Raw genomic sequence first — 8,296 nt, forward strand, 5'->3', positions numbered from 1 at the left:
TTAGATCACCACAAAGTAGACTGCAGTCTGAAGAACAAGGCCATTGATCTTCAAATAAACTGCAGAATTTTTCAGAACAAGGAATGAGGACTAGTCACATGATGATCTTCAGCCTTCTCCTCCTGGTGCTATCATCAGGAGGTAAACCTGCAGATTTGCACACACATGTATTAATTTCCTCTGCATATACATGATGTTTAACAGCAAATTTTACTTTCTCAATCCCTGGTTAATTTCGTTCTGATCATGCATGTTTTCACAGATCTGGCGATGGCTGATGGAAAATTATCTGATGCTGACTGCAAAATGATACTCTTCCCAGCGTATTGCGACGATATCAAAACATGCATCCCACTATGCACCAACAATAGCCCTCTGAAACCTGCTCCTTCGCAGCTTTCGACCGTCGTTTGCCTTGATTTGGGATGCCAGTGTACTTTCTGCCCAAAAACCGCTAGAAACTAGATCGAATTTAAACATATGCATGCTTTGCATTCGACGAATATATCCAACGGTTCTGAAGCTTTTATATATCGTGGGGATATGAGTATGGTGTGCGTGTGTGCGCATGTCGATGCCTCTAGATGTTTAGATGGTCCAGGGATGTTCTTCTTCGCGTGTGTCGGCCATGGGGGGGCATGATTTTAATTAATTAAATTATGTGTTTGTTGTGACTTTATGAGAGGGATGGAAATGTTTTGCTTTGGTTGCCACACTGTATACATGTGGTACATTAGTGTTCCAATTGGTTTCATTATTGGTATATGATGCTATTACAGAAGGAGTAGGATATTATTTGTAATGATGTTATACTATTGTAATCAGCTGCCAAGGAGATTTTATTCCATTATTGAGTGGTATAACATATATCAATTTAATTATTATAATCTATGTGATTCTTTTAGCATGTCAGCTTATATTTCTTAAAGGTAGCTGGGATTTGTCTCACCACTTTCTTTATTTATTTCAATAAAAATTAATTGGTTGTGTGACTTATAAAAATTAAGTGAACGATGGAAGATTGTGATTGGTTGAGTAGTAGAGCTAGGTGGGAAAAGTGAATGGTGGAGGGTTGTGATTTGTTGGAAAGAGGATGTTAGTGGAGAAGTCGTTATATTTTGGGACAAATGTTGAGGACTAAAAGTTGTTATATTTTAAGACGGATGGAGTACATTTCTATTATTAAAAAAGATGGTGCAGTAGTGTGTAATGGTGGCTGAGTACACCATTGACTTGTCTTTTTATTACTACTCCTCCGTCCTAAAATATATGAAATTTTAAGTGGATGTAACGTATCATAGTATTACGAATGTGGACCTATCCAGATTTGTAGTAATATTATACGTTCTCTCCACCCAAAATCTTTTATATTTTTGGCGGATGGAGTACTAATTTAGTGTTGGAGTCATGCGTCATGTCCACTTATTAGGCACCGTTCTAAGAGCAAGTTTAATAGTATAACCAACTACTAGCTCAAAATCATCTATAGTCAACTTAATAGCCAATTCATACAATAGTTACATACTACACTATTAATAACCGGTCCTACCTGTCATACACACATTGCATCTTGGAGTCTGTGCTACAGCTGGCTTCAAATCTGTAGTCCACTACTCTTCTCTCTCATATTTTATCTCCTTAAAATATATTTATAATTGGCTTATAGTCTGCTGTTGTACCTGCTCTAAACAGTTAGTGCTCAGTTACACGAAAAGCGAGATGAGTCATTAATGCATGATTAATTAAATACTAACTATTACAAACTTCAAAAAATAAATTTATTTAATTTTTAAGAAACCGCTAAAATATTATTTTTTGAAATAAAAAACACCATTGAGTAGCCCAGGAAACATAGATTTGTGATTCGATAAAATACCGCTCTCAATGCAATTTCTCTGTTTTTTTTTCTCAGTTAAACAATGTTTTCATGTGTTTCTTTGATGAAGCTGATCAAAGTACCCTTATCTCTACCTTCTTTTTTCCGTCTCTCTGTCTTGATGACGGCTCAAGACGTTGTGACCAGTGTGTGAAGCAATGCCGCTGCAGCTAGGGAAGGACCCGTGCACCCATCGTCATCGATCGACGCATCATCGCGGACATCCATTACAAGTTTTTCAAAAAAACTTAGCACGATCCGAAGTAAAGTAAATTAAGCACTTCATTTCGTTCAAGCTTCACCCCTAGACGAGCGGCACACGATAGAACATCTGAAATGTTTAACTGCATAACAAGTGCAGTGTCCATACTTTTCGTAGTCAGGATGATAATTTCTTTTCTTAAGTTGAACCAAATAGTCAGGATGGCAATTTATATACCTATAGTGACTATGTATGGCATAATTACGCCAATTAACTCCTGGATCGAATCCAGTAGATACGAGAAAATTTTGATTGCCTGTATCGATACAGATATACGTTTGCTGTTTTTCTTTCCAAATACTAATGATATTGCATTCATTTTTCACGTGTAGATATATATAACCAGTGATTCCGTTTTTATATTAGCACAGGTATGCATTTATTGTTTCTTAAATAATTATTCCGTTTTTATATTAAGCATTTCCTGTTTTTTAAATACTCAGATACGTACATTTATTGCATATATACGGTAGCATATTTGTCATATACGTATGTTTATTTGATTCCCCAGATGACAATATACCATTTCCTCTATAAAAACACTATCAAGTCGATCTATTAGTTCACCACAAAGTACACGAGAGCCACCATCAATCTGAAACAGAATTACTCATCAATCTCCACATAAACATTAAAAAGTTTTCAACACAACGATGAAGATTAGCCACTTGATGATCTTCAATCTTGTCCTTCTGGTTCTGTCATCAGGTAACCCTGCAGATTTGCATCCATAATTCATCCCCTCAAATTAACTGTAGCATATGCATGATTTATCAAGTCGTTCTATAATATGTATACATGTTTTAACAACACATTTTACTCTATGAATCCTCGATTAATTTCATATTGATCTTGCTACAGATATGACGATGGCTGCGAGGATGACGAATTATGGACGGTTAGACGCTCCGGTTTGTAAAAAGATAACCTTTAAAGTACATTGCGATGATATCAAACCATGCGTCCAGCTATGCGCAACTCAAGATCCTCTATATCCCATTCCTTCTATGGTTGCATCTATTGTTTGCCACAATAGTTCAGAATGCGAGTGCATGTACTGCCCAAGAGCTATTAGAAATTAAATTAAACTAAACACGCCTGCAATCGGTTAAATTTGATAGTTTTGATAAGTTTAAAGCGCGTGTTTACGTGCGGTGGTGTGAGTGTGGTGCGTGTCCAGCAGTAGGATGTAGGCTTAGGCCATGATCATAGCAGTGTACTTCTGTGCTTGCTTTTGATGAATTTTGAAGTCTGAAGCCAAATTCAAGTTTTTGGTTAATTGCTTCTTCCAACATGTGTCCATTCTGGTGTTGATTTTTTGGAAAAGTTAAATTTTCCTCGGGGAGTTATTAGGTGATAGATGGATTGAATTGCGTTCGCAGTCAAGAAATATGTCACAGTTTAATTGATTTTTGGTTGCTGTGAGAAGAAATGAAGAATGAAACGCTTTGCTTTGATGCCACTCTGTGTACATGGTGGTGTTTCATTTTCGGAGGTGTCGTCGGTTGACTTAGCGTTGACGGTTGATCTAACGATCTGAAATATGTTGACTTGACGGTTGATTCTTGACAAATGTAGTGGTGGAGTCCTTTCCACCCTTTAAGGTTTACTAATTGCTTCCCAAAAACACCTTGGAGTACTCAATCATTCATCTTTAAAAAACACCTTCTTTTTAGATAGTCCACTGGCTATTTTTATTATCCTTGTATTCTCTCTATTGGTTAAAAACTATCGTGGCACCGCGCATGCCCACCTCTAATCATCATGTGTAAAAATCATTAATTAGAGCTTAGAGCAGGTACAATAAGATTCAAAAGCCGGTGATAAAAAAGCCATATAGGCTTAGACGATGAGCTGGCGCAGAGAGAAAATGAAAGAGAGGATAAGCCGGCGACTAAATAGTCATCGGGATGCACACGCACTCCAAGAGAAGTGGGCTTGCTGCTGTGCACTTCATGAGCTGATAATCGTAGCCATTGGTCGAGAAAAAGTAAAGGAAGAGAGAGAATATAATAACCAAACAACCCCTTAGTTGCTTGGTATTGGAAACTAATCCGGTAATCCATCATGTACGTAAAATGAGACGACTCATTAAAACATGATTAATTAAATATTAGCTTTTTAAAAATAGATTAATATATTTTTTTAAAGCAACTTTTATAGAACTTTTTGAAAAAGAAAAAACACCATTTAGTAGTTTGGAAAGTGTGCACGTGAAAAATGAAGGAAGCAAGTTGGAACTTCGACAAAAATAACTTAGCCTAAATATGGGAGAGAGCATTCGTTGTCAGATCCAGTTCATATTTGTCTGTGATATTTGCTCCGGTCTAAAAAAAGGATCTCGAGGTAACGGTACCTCATGATACCAAATCGTTTCTGATCGTTGGATCTAACAATACTCATCATGCTCAGCTAGATCCAACGATCAAAAACAATTTGGTACCGGTATCTCAAGGTATTTTTTTGTTGGACCGGAGCAAATCTCTTTTTATGTATATCTCTCACACTTAGCAATCCGAACAGGAGATGTTTTGCTAAGGCCATTCACAGTGGGCCTTGCTATCATTCAGCCCTAGGCCTTCACGTATGCCACGAAGAGAGAGAATCCACGCCACGTGTTTGGATGGGCCCACAGAATTAAGGAACGCGTGACCAATATTGGGCACACGGACTTCGGCTCGATCAGGCACAGGCACAAGGAGAGGAGGCTATGGGCACACTGTGGAGTTCGTGGCATGCGGCACCATTCCTCACCACGTCGCCTATTTGGCAACCCAGGCCACATAAAATTCAAGGCGCATTGCTATTGTGCTAAGGATGTGAAAGATCACTTTAGTTCCTCCAACTGTACGCTGAACCATGTTTTATGCTTCTATGGTATTCTATTATAAAGTCTAATGTTTCAAAAAGAAAAGATGATGAATACGGATTTTCTTCTAGATATACTGTAGGAATGTGTCACAGTTTAATTGGTTATGGGTTGCTATGAGAAAATGAAAGGCATTAAATTGCTTTGATTGTCACACTGGTGGTGTTTCAGTTTCAGGGTCGTCTGTTGACTTGACGTTGATCTAATGATCTGGAATCTGTTGACTTAGACTGTTACTCCCTCCGGTTTTACGACGTTTTAAATAATGACATGGTCTTTAAAATATATCTTTGATTTTATTTTAGTGTTATAATATATTTAATAAATATAAATACATATTTACTTTTAATATAAGACTTTTAAAAGTTATAAAAGTTTGATAACAACCTTATTTAAAATATAAAAAATATCAACAATTATAAAATCAGAGGGATAATTGATACTGAAGTAGTGAAGTCCACCTTTTAGTCCCTCAGTCCTTTTAGCCTAACAACTTGTCCCAAGAGCATAGTTTTAGAATGGTCCACTATCTCTATTTAATATTCCCTTCCTCTCAAATAAGTGCATTCCTCTAGTTTAAATTTAAACTAATCGAAATATCTCTGTTTTAAAATATTGTATTTTTAAATTAGAGACATAATAGAAAACACATAAACGACCACGATAACCTTTTTTAGTAACCTCACTACATGCACACATTCAGTACATAAACATAATCCTTTCTTTCTATAAAGCTAATAATCCACTAAACACCTAAAATTCAACATACAAGTATAATATTTATTAGCACTTCTAAAACCTAAGTGCAAGCATGTCACATCAACCCCATTAAACACGCAAAGCTCAACATATAAACATATAGTAATTATATCAACAATTTATTTCAATCTAAAACTAAACATACACATTCTAAATCATCATTCTCGAATCATTTTCGTAATATTTCAATCCAAATCATTTCATCATTCTCCGATATCTACCATATATCCCGCAGCAAAGCGCGCGGGACATCATCCAGTTAAAAGAAAGTTTAATGCAATTAAAAGAGGAAAAAGTACGAATTACCCCCTGAACTATCGCAGTTGACCGAATTACCCACCCGTACTCGAAAACCAGATATTGCTCACCCTAAATTTTCAATACCGGACGAATTACCCCCTACTCAAAACCGGAACGGTTTTGGTCCTACGTGGCATACATGTGGCGCTAATGTGGCAATCCAATCAAAAAAAAGTTAACATGGCCCCACATGTCATGGAGTACTCCAACTCTCTCTCTCTCCTTCCCTCCGGTGACGCGGGCACGGGCGCGCGGCGTGGCATCGAGCCAGAAGCGACGGGGACGACAGCGATGGCCGCCGAGGAGGAGTCGTGCTTGCCGGCAAAGACCAAGGAGGAGCTGTACGCCGGCGGATGCGGGGGAGGAGCCACTCGCGCAGGCAGAATCAAGGAGGCCTCATCGCCGTAGTCCGCCGCCCGCCCGCTCGCTCCACCGTCCTCCTCGGCGCATTCCTCTCGCCCTCCCCACGACGCCACTACTCGCCGCTTCCATCGTCCTCCTCGGCATGGCCCGCCGCCTCCATCGTCCTCCTCGTCGCGTCCCGCCACCCGCCGCGCCCTTATTGTCCTCCTCGTTGCAGCCCGCCGCCTCCACCATCCTCCTCGGCGCGGCTGGCCGTCCCGTGATGCCGCAGCTTTCCTCCCACCGTGCCCCGTCGGCGCTTGGGGCGGTGGAGATCGGGACGCCCGTAGTCACCGCTTTCCTCCTGCCGCAGCGCCGTGCCCCATCGGCGCTTGGGGCGGTGGAGGGGGCGGCGGAGCTCGGGACGCCCGCGGCCGCCGCTTTCCTCCCGCCGCAGCGTTGTGCGCCCGTGCCCAACCGTCTCTTGGGGCGGTGGAGGGGGTGGCGGAGCTTCGAACACCCGCAGCTGCTGCTGCGGCCACCGCCTTCCTCCCCCGCAGCGCCGCGTCCCACTGCCGCCTCCCGGCCGCCCGGCGCCCTCGCCTCGCCCACACAGCCGTACCCGACGCTGCCAGCCATGCGCACCTACGCTTGCGAGACAGAGATAATAGGAAGAGGTGAAGAAGAGGTATGAAGGGTGGGTCCCACCTATTTTTAAAGGAAAATGCAGACTGGATTGCCTCGCGTACACCACGTAGGACAAAACCACTTTGGATTGGATCGAGGAGGGTAATTCATCCAGTACTGAAAGTTTAGGGTGAGCAATGTCTGGTTTTCGAGTAAAGAGAGGGATAATTCATACTTTTTCCGTTAAAAGAAGAAGTAATGGAAAGATGGGAGGCGAGGAGACAACATTTGCATGTAACTAATTTATCATGTCCCATCAGTAGAAATATAATATTTTAGACAATTTAAATGATGGAGATAGTAGTGCTTTATTTTTTTTCTTTCCGTTTTAATCATCGAACCAGTATTACGTCCTCCTCTTGAAGCGTATATAGTTTTTTAATCTCGTTCTTAATCTCTCTTTATTAGTTAAAACTAAACTCCTTTAGGACAAAGGAAGTACTGCTTAACTATTAATGTTATTTGGGCTAAAATTAAATAACTAAACCGCTATATTTTAGTTTGCAAAATCTATTTTCTACAAGAATTCAGGAGTTAAGGCCTTAAGGAGCATTTAACACTACAAAAATTGCAGTGCATGATGGCAAATACATCCATGCAATGGCGGATCTAACATGAGGGCTATGGGATCCCAAGCCGGGCTATGTTATAACCATGAGAACCCCTATAAAGTCTCCACTAAAATTTCCTGTTGTATATCCATTAGAAGAGGGCCGGGGGCTATAGTTTTATATACTCCCTCCGTTTCGAAATGTTTGACGCCGTTGACTTTTTATCATATGTTTGACCGTTCGTCTTATTAAAAAAATTTAAGTAATTATTAATTCTTTTCCTATCATTTGATTCATTGTTAAATATATTTTTATGTAGGCATATAATTTTACATATCTCACAAAAGTTTTTGAATAAGACGAATGGTCAAACATGTGCTAAAAAGTCAACGGTGTCAAACATTTCGAAACGGAGGGAGTAGTTTGTTCCGCCGGCCGTGCATCCATGCCTTAACACCTTTTATCATGTCTGATATCAGACGTACGTATGGGTGTGGGTTAAGTAGCATATCTGTCAATTAGTAATCAACTCACAATTTCGTGGCTAAGAATTTACCGAGCATCACACTTTGACGCGCTAACTAGTTTAATCCAGAAGAAATCCAAAAGAGTGGCTGCTGGGAACGACCTTTGGTCCAGCAGCGAACTCC

General features: G+C 40.3%; 1 long non-coding RNA gene across 1 annotated transcript; it reads left to right on the forward strand.

The window, feature by feature from the left end:
- On the forward strand, nucleotides 1-679 carry LOC136354097 (uncharacterized). The gene is made up of 2 exons (XR_010737845.1): nucleotides 1-141; nucleotides 263-679. It is a non-coding gene; the product is annotated as an uncharacterized lncRNA (long non-coding RNA).
- Nucleotides 680-8,296: the final 7,617 nt, after the last annotated feature.

Source organism: Oryza sativa, chromosome 11 (genome assembly GCF_034140825.1).
Source record: "Oryza sativa Japonica Group chromosome 11, ASM3414082v1".
Taxonomy (NCBI): Eukaryota; Viridiplantae; Streptophyta; class Magnoliopsida; order Poales; family Poaceae; genus Oryza; species Oryza sativa.